Source organism: Heterocephalus glaber, unplaced genomic scaffold, assembly GCF_053883595.1.
Source record: "Heterocephalus glaber isolate CG9 unplaced genomic scaffold, H.glaber_assembly_v1.0 deba00001460, whole genome shotgun sequence".
Lineage (NCBI taxonomy): Eukaryota > Metazoa > Chordata > Mammalia > Rodentia > Bathyergidae > Heterocephalus > Heterocephalus glaber.
Genome location: NW_028258307.1, coordinates 4,021,479 through 4,044,744, shown reverse-complemented (window position 1 = coordinate 4,044,744; position 23,266 = coordinate 4,021,479). Strand labels below are relative to the sequence as shown.

At 47.2% G+C, this 23,266-nt stretch overlaps 1 protein-coding gene and 1 long non-coding RNA gene across 7 annotated transcripts in view; one reads left to right on the top strand and one right to left on the bottom strand.

Moving 5' to 3' along the window:
• Nucleotides 1-8,085, bottom strand: part of Stmn4 (stathmin 4) — a 19,909-nt gene extending 11,824 nt beyond the window's left edge. For 3 of the 5 annotated variants that reach the window (XM_004848379.4, XM_004848378.4, XM_013073483.3), the window contains exon 1: nucleotides 7,947-8,085. The gene's annotated coding sequence lies outside the window, so the exon portion shown is untranslated. Of the gene's footprint in view, nucleotides 1-946; nucleotides 1,106-7,946 lie in introns of those variants that run through there. The other 2 variants (XM_004848380.4, XM_021261312.2) reach the window with 2 other exon arrangements.
• LOC110349992 (uncharacterized) lies at nucleotides 8,080-23,266 on the top strand. 2 transcript variants are annotated; one of them, XR_002396229.2, is made up of 4 exons: nucleotides 8,080-8,190; nucleotides 12,393-12,499; nucleotides 17,720-17,796; nucleotides 21,787-23,266. It is a non-coding gene; the product is annotated as an uncharacterized LOC110349992 (long non-coding RNA). The 2 variants fall into 2 exon arrangements; XR_015453360.1 differs by lacking the exon at nucleotides 21,787-23,266 and having other exon boundaries at nucleotides 17,720-18,581.

Below are 23,266 nucleotides of genomic sequence, written 5' to 3'. Positions count from 1 at the left end.
TTCTATGAGGGTCTTTGAAGCTCAGTGGAGTTAAGACAGTCACACCAAGTACCACAGGTAGTATGGGGCAGAGCTGGGATTTGAGTCCACATGTGTTTCCCTCTCTGCCTTCTGGTTCTAGTACTGGTACACAGAGAGTCATCTGGCAGCATTAACTTGGAGAGAAGATTAGGAGGGGAAGCCAGGAAGCCATGTCCAGGTACAGAGTTACTGGCTGGATTTTTTGCATCCCCTCCCCTGCCACAGCTCTCTTCTCCCACTTATGAACTGATCCATCCACATCTCCAACTCCAGCATCTAAGAGTCTGTGTGGGGGAAAGGAAGTCATCACACCTCTCTGCTGATGCACTGAGCCACTATCGTAATTGGCGAAGTAAGTTGGTGGTGATAATCACATCCAGCAGAGAGCCAGATGTCAGACACAGAGAGCAAGTTTTGATTGGGGGTGGGGGTGACTGACGGTGAAGACGTAGAGTCAGGGCTGTGGAGTGATGGGACTTCTCATGGTGGGATGGTAGGGGAGAAAAGGGCACATGACAAGAAGAGATCAGAGTTCCCAATTTCCCCAGAACACCAGAATGTCAGAGAGAGAGAGAGAGAGAGAGAGAGGAAGGGAGAGAGACAGAGAGAGAATTGGAAATCCTTGAGCCACTCTGGGAGGAGTGGCTTAGTCCTGGGAAAAAGTGGGACTCTCCAATGGTCACTAAGTGGAATGCAACAAGTGTTCGGTGAGTACAGATCAGGTAAGTAGATGTCCAGGTGTCCCATCCAAAATTCCAACACCACCCTCCCTAGGGACCATAGATCCTGAGATCACACAGCAAGTAGCTGGCAGAAAAGGGACCAGAGCCCACGCTTCTGGGTTTGGTGCTGGTGGTTGTCCCCTTCAACTCCCTCCTCCCCAAACACCACCCCGAAGGAGAGGAACAACCCATATTGGGGTCACCTGAGCAGCTTCTAGTGGAAAGATGGGCACACAGAGGGAGGGATGTCACACGCAGGAGTCTCAACAGGACCACCCTCCCAGGCTGTCTGTAATGCAGCTAGGGACCAGGAAGCAGACCAGAAGAGCACCAAGGGCTCCACCGCCACACGACCGCTTCCCACAGGTGCCTCTGCCCGCCCACCCAGCAGTGAGCAAGCATTTTGTCTCTGTAAGAAATGCCCAGATATTGTCCTCAGGGTGTGCCAAGTCCCATGTGGCCTACTTTTGAGGGATAAGCAGCTAATGCATGTCCGAGTGGTTTGAATAGATTTGTCCCCTGTGAGGGTTCTAGATGCTCTGGCATGGAATCAGAATGGGTGCTTTGTGAGCGTGGTAGCAACGGATTCTGACCTGGGTCCTCAAACCACCTGTGTAGACGAAGGAGCCTCTCCTGGGCTGTGGGTGCTAACTCATCTTCCTAAGAGTCCCTGTGTAGTTTGTATCTATTTGATACTGACTGGATAAGTGACCTCAATGTCACCCTCCTCCACCATGGGCTGGAATCAAGTCATCTCAGAATAGCTGTCTGCTTATTCCATGCTGATCAGAGGCTTTGGATGGCAGCCTGTGTCTTATTTGAGTTTCAAATCAAAAGGAGATAAATTATTTTTTCATGAATGTGGTTTTTATTCCTTCCACATCAAACTCTGTGCCAAGTCCTCTGCTAGGTCCTACAAAAACCTCATGGGCTTTCATGGCTAAGGGGGGAATCTAGAGGCCTCTGACAGCGTCCTCCACACTACCATGGACCACATCATCCAGGAGAAGAAGGAGATGGAGCACACAGCAAGGAGGGAGTGGTGAGACAGAAGGAGGAGACAGAGCACTGTAGGACTCACTGGCTTTGGAAACCGCACTGTCAATTCCCCTCTAGGTTTGCTTCCAAAGGCTTTAGGAGAGGAGATGCTCTTCCATGGCCAGGAGCCCAGTCCCACAGAGCCCCTCCATCTTAGGAATGCAGCTTCCAATGTGCTTCTAGGAAAGAGGCGCCTGTACACAGCAGAACTCTCGAGGCCCGAGTCCAAAGAGGCCCTTGAATCTCTGAGGGCTATGTGAAGAGGCAGGTCAGAAAGGAAAGTGGTGGCTGGAAAACTGACAGCCCAATAACCCACCATGATGGAACTTCCTGGGCTATGTTTATCTCCAATTCAATACACACAGAAAAATCAATGAATCAAGTTCAGGGAGGGAACTTCCATTCAGAGTTGCTGGGTGAAATGCAAGCCATGTGATGCAGGCACCCGGTGGGGTCTGGGGGCCCTCACAATCCCACTCCCCACGGTGAAACAGATACTTTATAGTGCTTCACGGTTTACCAGGCACCTCCCAGGGCATCCATATGCATGTATGTGTCTTCTGTCTGAAGCTTAGTTATAAGCATTCTCTCGTCAGTGTCAGAAAAATCCACATGATAGAGAAAAGAAAAGAAATCCCCAGAGTCTTGTGAGTTTATGCTATGCTATCTCATTTTAGGTTTTTTGTGTCTATTGTAGTTGCATAGTGGTAATTAGGACCTATATACTCAGCCACTTCATCCTCTCCAAATCCCATGAAATAGACATTATGATACCTATTTAACACATGATGGACTTAGGTGAATAACTAGGCTTGCCCAAAGCTGTAGAAGTAAACAGTGATAAAGACATGACTTGAACCAGTATTTTTATGGCAAAGTCCATGGTGTTTCTGATAATGTTCCATGTTCTCCCTCCTGTCCAAGGCGACCCTTACAGGTAGCAAGACAATCGACTGCCAGAAACTTGTGGTTGGAATTGCCTGTCCCAAGTCTGCCTCTCTATCATGAGTGACCTCAGTGCTCAAAATTCTCACCATTATGCTCTCCTGGAGGTCAGACATTGCTTCAGAAAGTCCCTGTTAAAATGCATGCACTTAGGTGGGCCCCATGGCACACGCCTGACCTGTAATCCCAGCTACTGAGAAGGCTGTGGCATGAGAATAACAAGTGTGAGTCCAGCCTGGACAACTTCATGAGACCACATGTCACAGAAACAGAAAAGATTCCAGGCAAAGCCCAGTGTCAGAGTGCTTTTCCAGCATGCACAAGACCCTGGGTTAATTCCTCAGCACTGAAAACAAAGTACACTGATGATTTACCAAGTGTAATAAACTGAGTCATGTTCACAGCAGCAGAGAACAAGTAGTAAGATGTGCAGACATCTCCAGAGAGTCATGCTCTCTGTCATGCTGCAGTCCCAGAGATGGACAAAGCCATGGAATTTCCTTCTAGAATTTCTTTTCCTACCTCTTTTCAGATGAGGAGGCAGAGGGCCCTGGCAGCCCAGGGCTTCACCTGAGTTCTCAGAGGAAGAGCGGAACTGGGCTTCTGACCCACACTGAACTGCACTGAAAAGAATCCCTTATCCTTTGCAATATTGCATTTGATTTCTTCGTTCTTTCATTCTTCACCAATGCTTTTACACTTTTACATATTAGTTTTAATTTTAGCTTTAAGTCAAAATTATTTTTAGCCATGTTCACTATATAAAATGGTACAAGGATTTTCTTTGTGTGAGACTTAGCAAATTTTTACTTCCTTTCTCTATGAACATGGTTTTGTGAGAATGAACCAGATTTTCAGCCCCAGGTTATCATTATTGATCTCTTCAATACATTTTTCATTCAATAAATATTTGTTGAGAACCTACTCTATGCCGGAGGAATGGAAGTAGGAACACAGTGATGAGCTTAATAAGCATATTCCTTAGCCTTAGTTGACATTTGCATACAGTCTTATAAGTGCATTGATTATAATTAGACAATGATTAAATGCTAGTGTTTTTTTGTTTATGGCCATTATTGATAACATATCCTTTTTGTGCCTGAGCTTTTTACTCTGATAATTTTTTGGCTAGCTAGCGTATCTGGAGTAATTTCTTTTCCCACCCCAGGAAGGACTCACGATGTGCTCTTGAGTCCTGTTGTGTCTGATCTGGTGGCAGGTACAGAGGACAGACAGCCCTATCCAGGCTCAGCAGCTGGGCTGTGCTTGTGTCTCAGCCCTGGCCTGAAACGGACTGCTCTGGGCCCAGCTGTTTCTCCAGGCTCAGCTTGAACTTGCCTCCCTGTTTGGTCTGAATTTCTGGACACCGATCTCCAGATGATCCACTAAAACACAAATATCTGCCTGACCCCTTCCTTCTGAGTCTGTGCTCAGCTCTGACCTCTGGATTCTTATTCTCCAACCTGTTCTCTGAATTCTTGACCTGCCTGATAAATCAGGCTGGCCAGCCTAGGCTCCTGCCCCTATGATCTGTACCATTTTTCTGCCTCCTACCATGCCCTGGAACAGCAGGGTCCTAAGGGAGGGACATAGCTCTAATTGATGGGAAGGATCAATGAGCTCTGGGCTTTGGTGGGGAAGAACAGGGCCAACGTGTGTGTGTGTGTGTGTGTGTGTGTGTGTGTGTGTGTGTGTGTGTGTAGGGGGAAAAGTGGGAGCAACATGTGTGTGGAGGCTTTATCTGTACATCCTCCTGTCTGCCTATTAGAACTAGAAATGTGGGAACCTAGGAGAATGATTTTATAAAATACCAAGGGAGATTTTGTGTGAAGTGCTTACCACACCCCAACGGGAAAAAAAAAAAAAGAAAGAAAGAAACAACCTTTCCTGGACTACTACATTTTTAAACATAGCATATGCTAACTTAATAAGCAAACCAGATAATCATGATACACCTTTATCTCTCTAGATAAAAAAGGAGGGGTTGGTTCTGTATTGGGCATTATAAATTTATATTATGGATATCACAATTCCTCTTACATTACTTTACCCCTCCCCCTCAAAAAGACAACTGTAATAAAGGGCTGTAGGTGTGGTTCAGTGTGAAGACCCTGGGTTTAATCCCCAATAACACACACACACACACACATCAAAAAGGGTGTAGAAGATATAATCTTAGGGGTTCTAGAAAAATTAAGCTTTTATTTGGATATGATCTTGATATTTAAATATCCTAGTATTTAAAACCAAGAACACAGAACATCTGAATTTTCCTTTTCTTTCAGTATGGCTGGTTTATTGCAGATATCAGCTCCTCTTCTCTGTATCACTCTCTCACTTGCCTTATTTTCTTTTCTCCATGCCCCTCTTTCCTGTTGAGCTGTTATTCTTTGGGTTTTAGTTTGTCAATCTCTGTTGTTGTGTTTTCAATATTGCCAGTCTGTCTACTTCCTTTGTGTCAAGCAAATGGCCTAGGGAAGCTGGGGAAGGTGGGCAGCCTTGCTTTGGCCCTTGGGCTCCTTTTATTGAGCCCAAATGAAATCTAGATATTGATCGTCCACCAAAGCACAGTGCATGGCCCTCCCACTACCCCTTCACCAGCAGGATGTGTCCAGGAGGTCCCTCTTGTCAGCAGAAGATACACCCAGGGTGTTCTGCAGACACCTGAAACCCCAGATTATGCTGAATTCTGTATATATTATATTTTCTCCTATACATTCCTATGGTAAGATTTAATTGATAAATAAGACATCACAAGAGATTAACAATAATTAGTAATAAGTAGCATAATTATAACAATATCCTGATTAATTTACTTAATACTCATGAATTGCTTATTTTTGGAATTCTCCATTTAATATTTTCAGATGCAGTCGACCACACATAACAGAAACAAAACCAGGCCATGGGTAAGAGGGGACCGTTGTAGGTATGTTAAACAGTCTGCTCGGGATGGATAATGCTAGACCAAAATCCTCTACCTTTCACAGGTTCTTTAGAACACAGTATCTCACTAAAGTCTCCCATTTTAAAACAGTTATTTGGATTTAAATGTAACTTTTGGATACCATTTTGTACCTGGTAGTGGGGACACACAGTCTACAACAGAGATGAGCCTAGAGGACATTATGTCAAGTGTCGTAAGCCAGTCACAAAGGGACAAACGCTGCACAATCCCACTGACAGAGGCATCTAGAGTGATCAGATGCATAGAGGCAGAAGTAGGAACAGAGGTCACTGGGGCTGGGGTGGGGAACAGGGAGTGGAGTTCAATGCATACAGACTTTCAATTTTGTAAGATAAAAGACTTCTGAATATTGGATACACAGCAATGTGCATCTTAGTACCACTGAATTGTATACTTAAAAAATAACTAGGATGGTAAATTTTATGTTATTTACATTTTATCACAGTAAAATATTAAGAATTTTTAAAGTTCCATGAGAGTTTTACATAGACATACAGCCCTAAGTTTAGGAGAGGTAAGTAGAGTTCACATAGCTGATGTTTCTCAATGTTTTTGACTGGGACCAACAATAACAATTATGCTTCATGTTACATGCTCCAGGAGAGACCCATATACAGCTATCCGCATATACACACAAATATACACATTACTGAACATATGTAACTAAAAAAGGTACATAAAATGTAATTTGCCCATTATATAGGATGTATTCTGAGTTTTTCTACTATTATTTTATTTTTTTTAAAGTTGCAATTCATAAAATTGATTTCACAATCTACTAAGTGATCTCCACCCATCATTTGGAGAACACTAGTCTAGATGGATCTCCAGAGCAATGCAGAAATGGTTTTGACTGCCTCCCTGCTGGGTGGTCCTCCTGCTTCTGCTTGAAACCCTTTAGTGAAGGGGAACTCACTCCCCACAGGTTGATGCTGCATGAGGAACCCACCACTTTCCCTGCAAAGCTGCTCCAGGTAAGGCTGGGTGGAGCTGGGAAGGCTCCAGGTCTGGGACCAGCTGGCAGGACCTGGGCAGCTCGGAGGGGACTGACAGCTCCTAGCAGCCTGGAGAGGGCTTGGACAAGCCGGAAGCCACGCCAGGGCTGGAGGCTCCCGCTCCTGTCTGTGGAGCTGCGGATCAGACCTGCCCCCTCTGCTTTCGTTCCACTCCAGCACTGTGATTATTTCCACATCTGACGTATGATCTCATTCCCCCTGGCACCACCTGGAAGAGTTTCCTCCCCCTGGAGGGGCTCAGCCTCCATGGAGACAGATTCCCCCACATTCCTCCTTGCCCCCCACCAGCCCTCGGGACTCCAGCAGGCCACCTCTGGCCACCCTCACCTAGGGCTCTCTTGGCCCCTGAACACAGGTTATCCCTGCCTGGATTATTCAGACACGGGTGGCCTGGACGTATCCAACACCCACTACCACTCTCAAGGCCCCCTGGAGACCTGCTCAGGCTTGGGACAATGAGGCTCCTCCACACCTGCCTGTGTCCTCCTGAGAGAAATAAAACAAAGGCAGCACCTCCACGTGGGGACAGAGCTCCCACTGGACATCAAAGCCCTGGGTCCCAGGATCAGAAAGGACGATGCCTAAACCCCTAGTGAGGGTGGGGCTAAGGGAAGAGGGCCTGTCCCTGGCCCCATAGAGGACCAGGGTGTGGCTCTCTGTGCTCCTGCAGCCTCAGCTTTAGAGCCGCCTGCCCCACCAGGTAGCATCAGGTCAACCTCCGAGAGGGGCGGGGCCAGTGAGAGGTGATGATCTCATTGTGTCCTTAGGACGCAGAGGAAAAAGTAAGGCAGCGGAGGGATGGAGGGGAAAGCAAAGACAGGTGACCAAAGCGGGAGAGACAAAAGCAGCTGAAAACATCAAACACAGGGCAGCTTCCAGCTTGAAAGGGGGTTTGGGTCAGGTCCACCTTCAAGCACTTGAAAAACCTCTCTCCCTCAGCAACAAAACGTCTTCGTACAGAAATAACTCAGCATGCACCCCTGCTATTCCCACCCATTCTCTTCTCTGAGCTCTGGAACAAAAGTGCCACCCAGAGCCCACCCTCTCCCCTCTGCCCAGCACCATCCTTCCTGCCTCACCCTCCTTCCCCCAGGGTTTGACAAAGTTTAATGATTGAGTGGAAGCAAAGATAACACAAAGGCCTCCAGGCTCTGCCCCTCTCCCCTATGTGGCTGTGGTTTGCTTCCCTCTTTCTCTTAAAAAGCCTCCCGTTATTTACATCTCATCTCCACTTACCTTCAGTCCAGTTCGGAGCGAGCTGCTCTCTTCTCACTCCCTCAATTAGTGGTACCCTGGGCTTCTTTCAACATCAGCACCACTGCTCAGCTCTCGCCATGACATCACCTCCAAGCTCCCTGATTGGCCGATGGTGGGTTGCTTGGCAATTGGACGTCTCCTCTGGTGGAGCAGGGATTGCCTGAGTAACTCTTAGCAGGCCAGGGAGTGGAAGATGATGTCAGACAAAGAGCCTGCCGGAGAGGTAAAGAATGAGGATGGGAAGAAGGAGTGAGTGGTACCGCGAAGGGGGGGTCGGGGGAAGGCACAGCTTGTGAGCTGGGGGAATGGTGAATGACTTTGAGAATCTTCAGCTCTCTCAAATCTGGGGGTGGGAGAATATGGAATCTAGAGGAGCAATGAGAGAGAACAGATGAAAACTCAAAATAGCTTCCCAGAGGGCTTGGTGTGCGTTTCCAGCTCTGTCAGAAGGGCTGGGAGGGTTGAAGAGGGACTGAGAAGGCAGAGAGGGGCTGCAGGGACCCCAGACCTAGAGCCGTGCGGGCGCCACATAGGGGTCTCAGGACAGTGGGAACCCCTCCAGCTGCCCTCACACAGGTGCCACCATGCCTCTACTGTGGCGTTCACGAAGCACTAGTTTGTCCTCACAGCCTGCTCAGCCAGGCAGGGCCGGCCAGGAGGAGCCACAGGTAGGACAGCAGATTGGTCCTCGCCTGGGTGGATCCTGAAAGCTGGGAATCATGAGCACAGGGGATGGGTCACCCATCGTGGCCTCTTCAGTCCCCCCAGGGAACAAGGGAAACCCTGATGTGGCCTAAGCCAGCTGCTCACCCTCGGTGCATGGGCTGGAGACAGGAGGTTGGCACTTGAGGGAGGAGGCGCCCTTCAGAGGAAGGTCCCCTCCTGCAGGTCACCACCTGGCTGAAGCCTCCCTCCCTGTACTTGCCAGCTCCTCACTCCACCATCCAGCCTCGATTCACTCCACTTCCCTGGGAGCGTGTAATTGTGGCAAAGCATGCATAAGATGAAAGCTACCATTTTAACCATTTTATGCATGTGTGGCACTGGGGATCGATGGAACATGCTTGGCATGCTAGGTAAGTGTCTGTCAGTTAGCTGCGTTCCCATGCAACCATCACACATCCATCCCCAGAATGTTTTTATCTCCTCTAACTGACATCTGTAACAGTGAAACAATAACTGCTCTTTCCCGTAACCTCTAGTTACTTTCCATCTTTATAAATTTACCTATTCTAGACACCTCCTATGAGTGGAGTATTACGGTCTTATTAGTCATTTTCACACAGCTGGGACAAAATACCTGACACCTGCAACTTAAAGGAGGGTTATTTCAGTTCATGGTTTCAGAGGGTCCAGTCCGTATCTGGCTGGCTCCAGGGCTGAAATGGTATGGAAGAAGGGTGTGGCAGAGGAAAGCTGCTCACCCCATGACACCCAGGAAACAGAGAGAGTGGGAAGGGCCAGAGCATGATGCACCCTCTGAAGGCATGTCCTCTACCTGGCCCCTCTTCCTCACAGCACATTCAGCTAGAAAGCCATCAGTGGATTAATCTGCTGATGGACATAGTGCCCCTCACGATCCAATCCCCTTTCAAAAGCCCCAGGTCTGAACACATGTGACTTTGAGAGGACATTTTAAATCTAAAGTACAACACAGTATTTGTCTTTTAGTGTTGGGCTTTTTCCCATGGCACGATGTCTTCCAGTTTCGCCCATGTTGTAGCGTGCTTCATAATCCCATCTTGTCATCCTTTTTAAGGCTTGTTCAATATCACTCAATGTCATGGATCCTCAACCTCTACCACACACACCCTGCTGACTGAGGTCATAAAGACCTAAAAGGACAAAGAGTTACTGTGAATTTAGCCACGCTTTAAAATTATTATTAGTAGTAGCACAATAGCATTCATGAGCATCTAAAAGTGGCAACCAGTGCATGTAGAAACCATGGATGCAATCCCCCTGCATGCTCAGGAGTAAGTCAAGTCACAGCCCCTGTCCTGCCCTACCCCCAGCCGGCAAACCGACCCCATCCCACTGCCTAGCACCCTGTGTTCCGCAGAAGGTCTCTGTGTGCGGACTTAACCCATCAGGCTGTCTGGCAGTAGCCAGAATAAGGTGTAACCCTGCCTGCCTTCAGGGCTTCACAGCACATCCAGATGTTCTCATGCCCTCCCCTCTGCAGCTCTGCAGGCAACAGAAGGAGCACATTCTGTTTGACATTCAGAGAGTGCCTTTAGCACACTTTCTATGCCTGCCACATGCCACCAGCCCAGGACCCTGGAGGCCAAGCTGGCCCGTTTTAGAGGGAATCAGAAGCTCCTACGGGTATGAGAGGCAATCCCTTCAATATGTAAGATGATAGAAGCCATACTGCATAGGAGGCTAGAATCTGGAATCCAAGCAAACCCCCAATGTGGGGCTGCCCCGGCTCTCAAGGGAGCCCTCGCCCTTCCCCCAGCCTCTTGTCCCTCCCAGGCCCAGGAGCCTGAACTCCACAGATCTGCTGGCTCTGCAAAGGGAGGGCCGGGAGTGGGACAGTGGGTTGCCATGGTGACAGCAGCCAATCAGAGAGCCTCTGCTACTAGGGGAGGGAAGCTCTGGTCCTAATCCTGCTGGAAAGAAGGGTGAGGTCAAGAAAAGAAATGGGGTGGAGGGGGACAGGACATCACTACCTGAGAGTAGAGACTGAGGAGAAAGAGAAGAGACATGAGGAGAGCTGCTCCATTTCTAGAATTATCTAGCTGTTTGAGTGCCAGGCTGTGGAGGGCAATACACAAACACAATCAGTAAACTGTAAAGAGATTACACACCCCACTTACAACAGAAACAGACTCAGATGGGAAAGGTCACCCACCAACAGCCTCCTGTTGAGAGGTGATGCTGAGATTTGAACTTGGGGTGTAGGGGAGGGAAAATAATGCTGGAAAAAGAGGGAGTGAGGCAAACTGGGAGGAGCCACCATCCAGAAGTCTACCGGATTGCTGAGTCTCAGGGGCTTCCCAGAGGTGTCAGAAAACAGCTTAAAGTAGCGATGAGACCAGGAAAGAAATAGTTATTATAGGAAAATGTGTCTCACAGCAAGTCCAAAGGACAAAGAGTGAGGAGAGACCAAACTCACCAAAGAAATCAGCAAGGTCAAAGGAAGGAGCCTCAGAGGGATAGGATTCCCATCAGGGAGCAGACAGAGCAAAGGAGGAGGCAAGACTGTGTCCAAAGCGCCCTGGAGCCCAGCTGAGAAAGGCAGGTGGCCAGGGCTGTCCCTACCTGCACCTGCCAAGTCAGCGCTGGGATGGGCCTAGGGGCAGCAGCTGGGCCTGTCTGTGGATCTGCACCATCAGCTCCACGGTGCCACCTCTAACAGCCCCAACTACCCTGTGGCGGTGACACTTGGACCCTGAATCCCCCCGTTCTGCCTGACTGCACCAGGGGGACCGGACTCATTCATCTCTGAGCAGGGATCCAAGCACAGTCACTGTTTGGTGAGCTGACGCCCTGGAATCGCTTACACTCACAATCCCTGGGGCACAGGGAGATGGTGCAGCCCCAAAGGGGCCCTGCCAGTGACCCTGGTAGTTCCGGTGAGGGACCCAGGTGTCAGTCATCACCGGGAGCCTTGGGGAGGTTTTGATCTCTTTCCAGCCCTGGGGGTTCTGGGGTCCGAGCCTTACCCCCCAATCCAGGATCTGATCAGTGCACAGGTGCCTCTTTCACTTGCACAGCTGTGATTTGTAAAACTGATATAACATAAGTGGGTGTTTGTTTTCTCCCTTTAAGAGAAAAATAAATCTTGGGAGGCTTTCTTATGTAAAATTTGTAAAACTGAACATTGTCAGCTATTTGCTTAACACATAGAAAAACCGGTGTGCATGATGTCACTTTTTTAAATATGGGCACTTATTTCACCAGAAGAGAAGCTCTTCTGACTCATGAGCCCTTGTGATATCAGCGCCTTAGATTTTCTCTCAACCAAGTGAAACGTAACTCAGTCAACTCAAATGGAAGCAATGCTGGAAGCCCAAGCTATTTGTTTATGCTGAAAATGAGACTTATAAACTAAACTGTAATGGTGGTTAGTAACAACAACATTTGATATTTATAAAAGTAACACTTGTTAAGTGAGTTAAGACCTACCGATCACTTAGAACAGTGCCTGACACACAATACAGGCTCAGTAAATGTCAGCTACTATTGTGATCAACACTAAATACAAAGAAGACCACCTATGAGCCTTAGGTTGCAAGTTACAGAAGCCCATTTGTTTAAAAAGGGCCAGGGATTTAGCTCAGTGGTTCCACCACCTGCCTCGCAAGCGCAAGACCCCAAGTTCGATCCCTGGTACCAAAAGCAAAAAAACCCCCAAATTTGTTTAAAAAACAAGAGCGTGTATATTAAACCTTAACAGTAAAATATTTTAAAACACAGAATCCACTTAGAAGATGGGCAAGAGGTGTAAAGAAGCATTTCATCAGTGAAGATATACAAACTGCAAATACGCACAGCAAAAGGCATTCAACTTTCCTAGCCAGGAAGTAAGTACAAGCTAAGACTGCACAAGGTATCACTACATACTTACTGAAACAGCTACAACATCAAATTCAGGAGAGAATGAGGAGGAGCGAGAGCTAGATCTCTCACACACCACTGGTGGGACTATAACATGGTACAGCTGCTTTGGAAAACGCCCTGGTGGTTTCTCCAATAGCTAAAGACATATTTGCCAGATGATCAAACCACTGCACTCCTGAGCACCATTCTGAGAGAAATGAAAACTCATATTCTAACAATACCTGGACACAAATGTTCGTAGCAATTTTGTTCATAACAGCCCCCAAATGAAAGCAATCAAGATGTCCCTCAGTAGGGACAAACTGGCATGTCCTGATCATTCACTACTACTCACAACAAAAAGGAATGGGTTCTTGATGCAGTAATGCAATTGGATCTCTAGAGAATTGTGCTGGGGACCTTGGGGGCCCAACTGAAAAGTTCACAAACTGTTTGATTCTATGTATAGAATCATCACAAAGTGGCAGGGTTAAAGAGGTGGAAAATGGACTGGTAGTTTCCCAGGTTAAACCGATTGTGGCACTGACCCACAGACCTAGTAAACTGGCACACACATCATGCCCCCATCAGTTTCCTGGTCTTGGTACTGTGCTACAGTGACGTAAACTCCAACCATGGGGGAAACTGTGTGCCTTTCTGTGCACATGGGGCCTCTCTGGGCTCTTTGTAAATTCTTCCAAATTTATGATTATTCTAAAATACAATGGTGCCTCGGTTCATGAACACTTCCACTCAGGAACCATTTGGTTCTACACAGAAGCATTGGGCAAAATTGTGCTTCTGTTCACAAACTCTACACTGGTTACAAAGAAAGAGTCAGAACTGCTTCATGGAACCCAATGCAGAGGGTCTCCCCTGAGAAACAGGTCAGGAAAGCAGTCAGCAATCTGTGTATGCTCTCTCCCTTTCTTTATCCCTCCATCTGTCTCCTCCACCCCTCTTTACAAAGCTGCCTGCTCCACAGGCAGGGCTGCCACTGCCTTCTGGTGGCACTGGTGTCTTTTGTAGTCAGGCTACACCTTAACTGTCTCTTCAATCCAATTCAAACTTCCCAGGAAAACAAATATAACCAACCCTGCCCAGGCCAAGAGCCCGGGATCATCCCACTGGTCATAGAAACAGCCGCATCTGCCAGCAATGGGCTCCTGCTCCTGTCCATGGCACAGGGTTGAGGCCCCCATCCCAGGCGGGGCTCCTTGCTCCCCAGCTTACTCTCCAAGGGTCCATTCTCCAGAGGAAACCACACAGCACTTGGGGAGAAGGGCTGGCTGAGCTGCAAGAAGGAAGGGGCCACCCAGCCAGCAGCCCGTGGGCGTCACTGGCAGGAAGTGCGGGCTTCTCCTGGATGACACCTGACAAACCTCATGACCATCACAGGGTGACCCCTGCTGACATCTGGAATGAGCTCTAGGCTCTGCCCAGAGGGACATCCTCTTGTCCAGGGTCCTTCAGGGCCACTCTGGGAGGGCACTGTGGTTGATGGGGGACCTGTGGCCACCAGCACCCCAAGATGCCCCGGGATGCTGACCTGTGCTAATGTAAAGACCCCATTCTCCAGGCTCACGGGTTTTCTTGGTGGCACAACACCTGTAAAATCTTAACTGGCAGCCCGTCGATTTAACTTAGAGAAACTGTGTTTGCAGAAAGCCGGCTCTAGACAGCTTGCTCAGCTCAGCATCTGAGCTGGATCATCGTGCCTGTGGGCTTCAGGCTCTTAGAAGAAAGCCTGAGGGTTGTTTCTATGTCTTCCACATAATAGGTTTTGCCTTAGGGTATTGAGGGCAGCAGCAGAAATTTCTATCTCCGCCTTGTCAGCTCTGCAGAGTCCCAAACCAGACCCTGAGGTGTGCTTCAGGGCAGGAGCACCCCACCCTTGCTCAGCAAGAGTGCTCTTCAGGCAGCTGGGAGGCAGCTGGGAAGGACCATGGTTCCTCCAGACCTTCCCCATGTCCTTGTTTCAGTTGCCAGAACCTCTCTGTTTCATAATTGGGGCACCAAATTTAGTTCCTGATGTAGGTTGCTGCAGTGTAACTGCTGCACCTCAGCCTGTGATTAGCTTCCGGAGTGGACTCGAAGTGGTCTCTGACCCTACACCAGTACCCAAAAAGGATTGCAAGCACAGGGTTGTGCAACTACCTGATTGTCCCAATCCACTTTACCCAGACAACTGCAGACTTGACCTCTGCGCACCCCACACCTCACACCCTTCTGCACAGCCTTTCTGGCCCCTAAAGCCTCGATCTCAGTAAAAAAATGGTCCCGGTTCCAAAGTGCAGCAGGCAGTCCTCTCAGCAGCGGTTTCCGTCTATGTGCGCCTGGTGGGTGCCAGCTTTCCCGCCTAGCACAGTGGCAGCCTATTGTCTCTGCCCCAAAATGGGTCAGATATGTGGTTATCTTAGCTTCATTTCTCTGAGGACCAGAGTGCATATTATTTAGGGTTCATTTGACTATAAATTGACAAGAAACTGCCCAAGTTACCACAAGCAAAAACAGGAAGTGTATTCAAGATTAGAGGAATATCACTTAGAAACTAACACACAAAGGACACTGGGCTGACACCAGGAACTGAAACCCAGCAGAACCTGCAAGACCTCTCTTCTCTCCTCTTGTCCTCTCCTCTCTTCTCCCCACCTCTGCTTTCCCTTCTTTTCACTTCTTCCCTCCCCTCTTCCCTGCTCTTCTCTCTTTCTCTCTCCCTTCCTCTCTCCCTCCTTCTCCTCAATCTTTCCTTCATATTCCCCACCCTTCCACTTGTATCTGGATCTGTCTAAAAGGCTAGTTCCTCAATTTCCATAGCAGGCTCTCTCTCCTCCCCAAAAGTATTAACTGTCCCATGTTTCCTTAGGTGACAGAAAAACAGACCAGCACTCCCTCTTGACCCCAATTCCAAAAGTTCCAGGAAAGAGAATCTGTCTGGCCCAGTTCAGGGCAGGCGTGCATGGGTGTAGTGCCCAAGGTCTTGGCCAGAGTTAGGCCACATAGTGGGAATCTGCCGGATGGTAATGGAGAGGCAAGCTGACTTCCGCCTGTGTGCTCCATCAGGGTGAATGGCGTCCCCCAAATTCTCATGCATGGAAGGTGACGGATAGAGGGGTGCTCTGCTCAGGAGTGGATTCATCCATTGATGAGGTCAGGTGCTGTTAGCAGGTGGGACCTGGTTGGAGATGGGTCACTGGAGAGGTCACCTGAAGGGTGAGTTCTTGTCTTTCAGGGTGAGCTCCTCCCTTCCCTCTCTGCTTCCTGTCTGCCATGCGTTGAACACCTTTTCCTCCACCAGGCCCCTCTGCCATCCTGTTTCTGCCTTGGAGCCAGCTGACCATGGACTGAGACCCTGAGACAAAATAAGTTTGGCACTTTGAGTGTTTTATCCCAGTGACAAGAAAGTGACTAAGACAGCAACTAACTACAAAACAGGAATACTGCGCTGGTTGCCAAAATGTCTTTGAACTAAGGTTATTGCCAACAGCAGAATGCTCAGATTGAGCTGGACAGAACAGAGCAGAGATGGGCATGAGGCCGGCGTTTGTCTTGCCTGTGTCCCATCTCTATCGCTAGGGCCCCTTGTGCCCAGTGTGGAGGCCTTAGGGGCCGAGCACTCCAAGAGATGCAGAGCACGAAGCTCTCTAGGGACTCCTCCAACTCAGGCTGAGGGGCTGGGGGATGAGGGGGCCCCCTTAGCTGGCCAGTTTTGTCTGCAGACTTCTCTGTCCACAGACGGTGCCAAAATCAGGGATCCAGATTATCTCTGGGGTCAGTCACCCTGGCACATACCATTGCTGTCCTGCCCAGAGCCACAGACAGAACAGTGGGGTGGGGCTGGCTTAAGGATTGTAAGAATGTGGAAGATCCCACAGGTGGGTGACAAAGAAGGGTGGAAGAGAAAGCAATAAATACAACCCCACTCAATGGTGAATGGAAAGCCAGTGTTCCTTTCATCCACTTAGGATCTGGGCCTTTCTGCCCAATGGATGAAAAAACAGTTGAGATCAATGAATACCAAACTTGACCACAGTAATCTTGAAGACATATTAGCCCATAAAAAAATCAATTTATATCCAAAAATTAGAGGAAATTAGAAATGAGCACAAGCAGAATGCCAATGGTATTCTCATATCTGAGCAAAATAAGTAGGGCATTAAAGGAAAAATAGAAAGAGATAAATTAGAGGAGGCATGGTAAGGAAGGAGGCACAGATTTGGAGCTAATTGGATCATGTGAGAGAGGTTATATTCCAGTGTGTGTACTTCCTAGAGACAAGGAACTTCTGTTTCCTTGTTAGAAGGTGAAAAATCTCATGTTCTAAATTGATTTTCTAAGGGAAAATGGTGTTTTCTTATCTCGACAGACTGCTTTTGATGAAAATGGAATTCTCATGCGGGATTCCATATCTGTGAGGCCCCAGGAGAGAAATATCCCAGGGTTAGTGACAGAGAGGCCACCAGAAACTGCATGGGGCAGGGCAGGAGCTGAGCATTAACCACGGAGGGGCACATAGGGACATGTGGGGTGAAGGAAATGTGTCATCTTGATTCTGGTACTCATTAAACTGGTTTCTATGTTTGTCAAAACTCTCCAAACTTAAGTGAGTATATGTTATTTTTGATCACATTAGGTCTCAGTCAAACTGATTTGGAAACAACAAACACTGTGTGGTAATGAAATATATCTGTACCTACATCTACATACCTGTGGTAATCGAAGCTTGCCATTCCACAGCTGGAGCACTGGTGGGCACCATCATCTTGGAAGTAAAAAGGTGCACTTCCAGTCTCCTCACAAAGGAAAGCCGGGGAGGCAGGATCAAGAAAGAGCCTCTACATGGTGTGCTCAGGGGTCACAGGGTGAGGTATGGGGAGATGCTGACCAGAGGGTACAAACTTTCAGTTACAAGATGAATAAGTTCTGAAGCACAGCATGGTGATTGTAGTTAATCATATCTGCAATGGTAAATGAGAGCAGATCTTAACTGCTCTCACCAAATAAATAAATAATAAATAAAGGTAACTATAGAAGGTGATGGTTATGCTAATTAACTTGACTGGTGATCAATCAATGGACAATTCATATAGATCACTTCAAGACATCACAGACTTTAAGCACATAAGCAGTTTATGTGCCACATATGTCTCAATAAAGTGAGAAATGATGGCTTCTCAGAAGGTGACCATTGGCTCTTTTGCTAGGTGACAGGAGATGAGGATATTCAGGCTCAGAGAGCAGTTTGCGCAAGATCTGGGGTTTGACAGAGCAAACTCTAACGGTAAGTTCACCACTGTCCCTGGACAAAATCCCCACAAAGTCCCATGACCTTGGTTACACTCAACGAAATATCCTAACAGCCTCAGTTCAGGAATAAGCACGTGCAGCTGAGTTTCTAGCTCTTTCTCCCTCTCTGGCCTGGGTACGTTTGGGGCTGGGGGAGCTCCTTTTACGCCCTCTGCCTTGCCTCTGCCTCTCCTGCCCTCTGTGCCTGGGTGCGGGAAAAGGAGTAGAGAGGAGAGTAAGGGAAGGAAAGGTCTTCTAGATGCTGCCATCATGCTGCTCGCTGGGCCTCGATCACAGGACTCACTTTTTCCCTTGAAGCATTTTGGAGGCTTCTTCGGAGTTCTCCAGCCACCCTCCCATTTCCTGGTCCCTCTCACTTTCAGGTTTTTTTGCTCTGGGCATGAGGGAGCCTATGAAGCCCCTCACGCCTTGGGGTGGCCCCTTTGGACAGACTACGAGACAACTCCAAGTAGCATCTCTTCCAGGCACTTCTGAACCTCAGGGCATTCTCACTCAGTCTTTGCTTCACCAGAGCTTGCAGATGTGACCCAGGCTGGCCCTGGAGTGGCTGGCTACCTCACTGTGCCCTGGCATGGAAACTGCAACTATGATCCCTACAGCACATTTCATGGCAGCCTCTGTGACCTCCCAGCTTCAGAGGTCACATAGGAGGTGTTCCAGGAAGCTCGCGAGATGTGGGGTCAGAGAGACACAAGTCCTTCACTTCTCTCAAGGTCTTCAAGTTCCTCATTTCTCCCACAGTTGCACATGTAGAGGTGGGAAGGCGTGGGGCTTGGGGGCTTGGGAGGGGAGGTGGGATCCACAGCACACCAACACTGTTCCTCAAAGAATCTTTTGCTCTTTGGTTTCCCAGCCTCTTATCCACTGAAGGAGAACAGTCAGCTGAAATGTGTCAGGCAGGGTCTCAGTCCCTTAAGTCCCGGACCTCAGGGGTACACTCCCCACTTTAAAATATGAGAGAAGTTGGTCCTATTTTCTTGGGCTCTCAGCCCCTAAATATTGACTCCTGCCCATGTCAGGTACTTCTCTAGGTTCTTGACATAGATTGTCGTATTTAATTTTCATGATAAATCTATCTGGTGGCAATGACTATTACCATTATGCAGATGAGGAAACTGAGTCTCAGGGATGTTAATTAACTTAGCCAAGGTCACATTGCAGGGTGGCAGAGGTAGATGATGAACTGGTTTTCCGGCTCCCACAGCACCTCGCTGCTCCTCATGGGTTCCAGCACAATATTGACTTTAGGCTATCTCAATATACTTTATTTTTCAGTCTCTTTCATTAGACTCTAAGGTCCTCCAGAGCAGGAACTAGGCCTCTGTAAACTCATATCTTCTGCATGTATCTCACTGCTTCACAGAGGCTCAAAACCATGAGCTATGAAGAGAATGAAAGAAAGAAAAAAAAACATAAACAAGGGATAAACCAGCCTTGGCTCTCCCAACCAAGAACACAGTTAGAGAATGTGATGCAAGGATATCCTAGGATGTTCTCTGGGATGGAGAAAGTAGATTTAAGCCCCCACCTGAGAGACGAGAGAGTTGGGCTGGCTCATCTCTAAAGGCTCCTTCTGCAGCTCTCAAGGAGCCCAGGGAGAAGACAGTAGAAGGAAGAGGGTGGCTGCCCTGTCACTTCTGTTCTTGGACTGGGTGGTGCCCTGCAGTAGAAACTCATGGGCAAGGGTTGGGGATCAACCCAGCAGGCTCTGAGCCCAGTATGTAGAAAATACCCCAGGAAGAGTGAAGCAAAGAACTCAAGATAGAGGCAAAAGAAGGATTCATTCCAAGGCAATGAAGCAAACTTCTACTTTATGATGCTGTGTTTTGAGCTGTGGATAACTACTCCCCAGATGAGCTGTTGACCCAGACCTTCCTAACTTAAGGTCCACCTCATGGACGCTGAGGGAGGATATGTGGAGGAGTCCATTGTCCTCAAAGGGATCAAACTCATAAAGGAGTTTGTTTCTGGGGGGTATTGTGAAAACTGATTTCAGAGTGCACCGCAATCAGGAAAAGAGGTCATCAAATATCTTCCTTGTTATGGTCCTGTTTAGAGTTGTCCCCCGTTATCCATGGGGAATTGATCCAGGATTCCCATAGCTACCAGCATCCACAATGCTCCAGTCCCTTATATAAAATGCTGTGGTATTTGCATATGACATTTGCCCATCCGCCTGTGTACCTTAAATCATTTTGCGATTACTTATAATTCTCATTCAATGCCTACATAACTCTTCATTTGCACTGATTCATTATAATAGTCATCTCATGGCAAATTCAACTTTTGGTTTGGGGAACTTTTGAAATTTTTTAAAAAATATTTTTAATCCATGTTTGTTTCAATCCATCGATGTGGAATATGGGTACAGAGGCCAACTGCACTTTGCTGTTGTGGGTTTATTACTTTAGATCACTTGTGTGGTGTTTCCACAGAGAAACTCGGGTCCAGTCCACCACCTTGGACCAGTGGGGCCTGATGCCACTGTGACCTTCACCATTCCCACCAGAGGTGATCTGGAAGCGAAGCAAAACAAAGCCACTAATCTCTGTGCACTGCCTGGTTTTCCCCAGCTGGGGCCATGCCCTCTCTGCCCAGGGATGAGCTCACTAGGGATGAGTGTGGTTCCTGGGCCAGAAAGACACAGGTCACAGCAGCATGACATCACTCTGGTAGGCTGAGGCTCTGAGGGCTCCAACAATGTTTTCATCCCCCGAAGGATGCTCCTGGGCTGGTACTCCAGGGACCACAAACCACTGCAGGTCTTTGGTAACAAGCACCATGGCTGTGGGAGTCAGGCCATTATCACGACCTTCCTCAGACAGAGAATAACACCACTGCACTGGGGTTGGGGGGAGAGAAAGATGGGAAGCCTACTTCTGATCATACCTGAACCCTTCTTTAAAACCTTCAGTAGCTCCCCAGCACTACAGAAAAATGTCTGCATCTCTCAGCACAGCCCTAAGGTTCTCTTGGGCACCACTCTGTCTTTGGCCCTCACCCCTGCCACACATATATGGATGCACTGAGCTACTCAGGGACTCCAGAGAAGCAGAACCAGTACCATCCAGCCAGGGGTATGAGTGTGGTTACAGACACAGTTGCACATACAGATATATATAGAGAGAGTAGACGTAGACATAGATATGAGATCGATTATGAGAACGGGCTACAAGATTATGGAGACAAGAAGTCCCACAATCTGCTGTATGCAAACTGGAAGACCATGGAATCTAGTGATATATATTGGTCTGAATGTGAAGGCTGAAAACCAGGAAAGCTGATATTGTGACTCCTACTCTGACTCAAAGGCCTGAGAACCAAGGGGATCTCTGGTGTAAGTCCTGGGCCTGAGAGCCAGGAGCCCTGGTGCACATGGATAGGAGAAGATGGATGTCCCAGCTCAAGGAGAGACAAGAAGCCAGGTGTGGTGGTGCACACCTGTAATCTCAGCACTTGGAGGCCGAGGCAGGAGGATTTGAGCTCAAGGCCAGCCTGGCCTACATAGCAAGACCCTGTCAAGAAGAAGGAGAAGGAGAGAGAGGGAGAAGGAGAAAAAAAGGAGGGGGAAGAAGGAGAGGAGATGATAAATTAACTTTCTCTACATTTTTGTTTAATCTGGGCCCTCAGCACACATTGATGAGGGCCAAACATCCTAGTCTACCAGTTCAAGTGGAAACACCCATCACAGACACACCCAGAAATAATATTACCAGCTATCCCGGCAGTCCTTAGCTCAGTGAGACTGACACATGGCTTTAACGGCACACCTACCCTACATACTGAACCACTTCCTGGCTGCAGCAAAATACTGAGCTCCCTACAGGTGCTACCCCACTTCCTGCCACCCACCTGGCACACACTGGCCATTCCTCATGCCCAGAGTGTGCTCCTCCGCCTCTCACTCTCTGTCCAGCTCCAATCATGTCTTTAATTCCCAGGGCACACTGTTGTCTCTTCCCAGGGACCTTCCTCCATTCAGCAAACAGTCATCTCACCCGTTTCTCAACACACACCATGGTGACAATGATCAACAACAGCTCAGGGGAGAGCTGAATGTGAAAGCAGCATTTCTAAGGTGCAACCCCAGGGATAGCAAAAGCCTTAAATTATAGGAAGCACAATGCTGAAGTAGAGACGTTGAAGAATGAACATGAACATGAACAAGAGATTTTGAATGAAAGTGAGGATGTTGCTATGGTCCTTATTTTACAATATTGTGTCATTTACTTTGACTATTTTTTATTAAAAAGCTAACCCCTGGCTCCCTCCTAATCCTTTTGCTCTCAGTTTCTGGCTCTCACAATGGGAAATAATATATATAGTAAATGAAAATATTTCTTTTCTCTCTTTTTTTGCTCTGGGATTAGGGCAAAGAACTGTACTGGAATCCATTTTTATTTAATCATGTGTTCTGAATTCAAGGCCTCGGTCAAATTATATGTATTACAAATATTTTCCCCCACTGTGGCTTGCATCATTACTTTCTTCCTGGCTTCTTAGGGTAAACAGAATTTTTAAATTGTCATTTGGTCAATTTTATCAATTTTATCATTACCATTAGTTTTTGTGTGTGTGCCTTGTTTATTTCCCTACACAAAAGCCATGAAAATATTTATTTTATCTTCTAAGAACATTATTATTTTCCTTTCAAATTTTAATCTACATCTACCTGATGCAATTTTTGTAAATTATATAGAATTTTGACAGGTTATGGTGCATCTATGCACCAATCAGCGGGCAAAATGGCATCTTAGCAATATTGAGTATTACAATCCATGAACACAGTATTTCTCTCATTTATTTAGGTCTTATTTATTTAGGTATTTAAAATTTTCAAAAAAAAATGTTTTGCAAATATTTTGTTACATCTATTCCTCAATATTTAATTTTTACTGTTTTAGAAACAGGGCCGGGGATTTAGCTCAGTGGTTCCACTGCCTGCCTCGAAAGCACAAGGTCCTGAGCTCGATCCCTGGTACCAAAAAAAAAAAAAAAAATTGAAATTAGAAACAGTCTTGTTGAATTTCACATTCTAGTTTCTTGCTACTAATAATAGATTATATATATATATATATTGTTTTAATTTACTTTCATAAAGAGCTGTACCTTCTTCAAATAATGATAGTTTTATTTTTTAATCCTTAAACCATTTATTTTATCCTTGCCTTTTTCTATTGGCTAGGCCCTCCAAGAAGCTCATGAATAGAATTGAGTATTGAACATCCTCATTTTGTTCCTAATTTCAAGGAAAATGTTTTTAACATTTCACCATTACATGTACTGTTTCATTGAAGTCTTTTGTGCATTGTCAACCAAACTAGGGAACTTTCTGTTCCTAGTCTTAAATGTGTTTTGAATTTTATCAGATAATTTTTCTGCATAAGATGAAATGACTTTATTTTTCCTCTTGTTAATGTGAGGAAATAATTGATTTTAGAGTT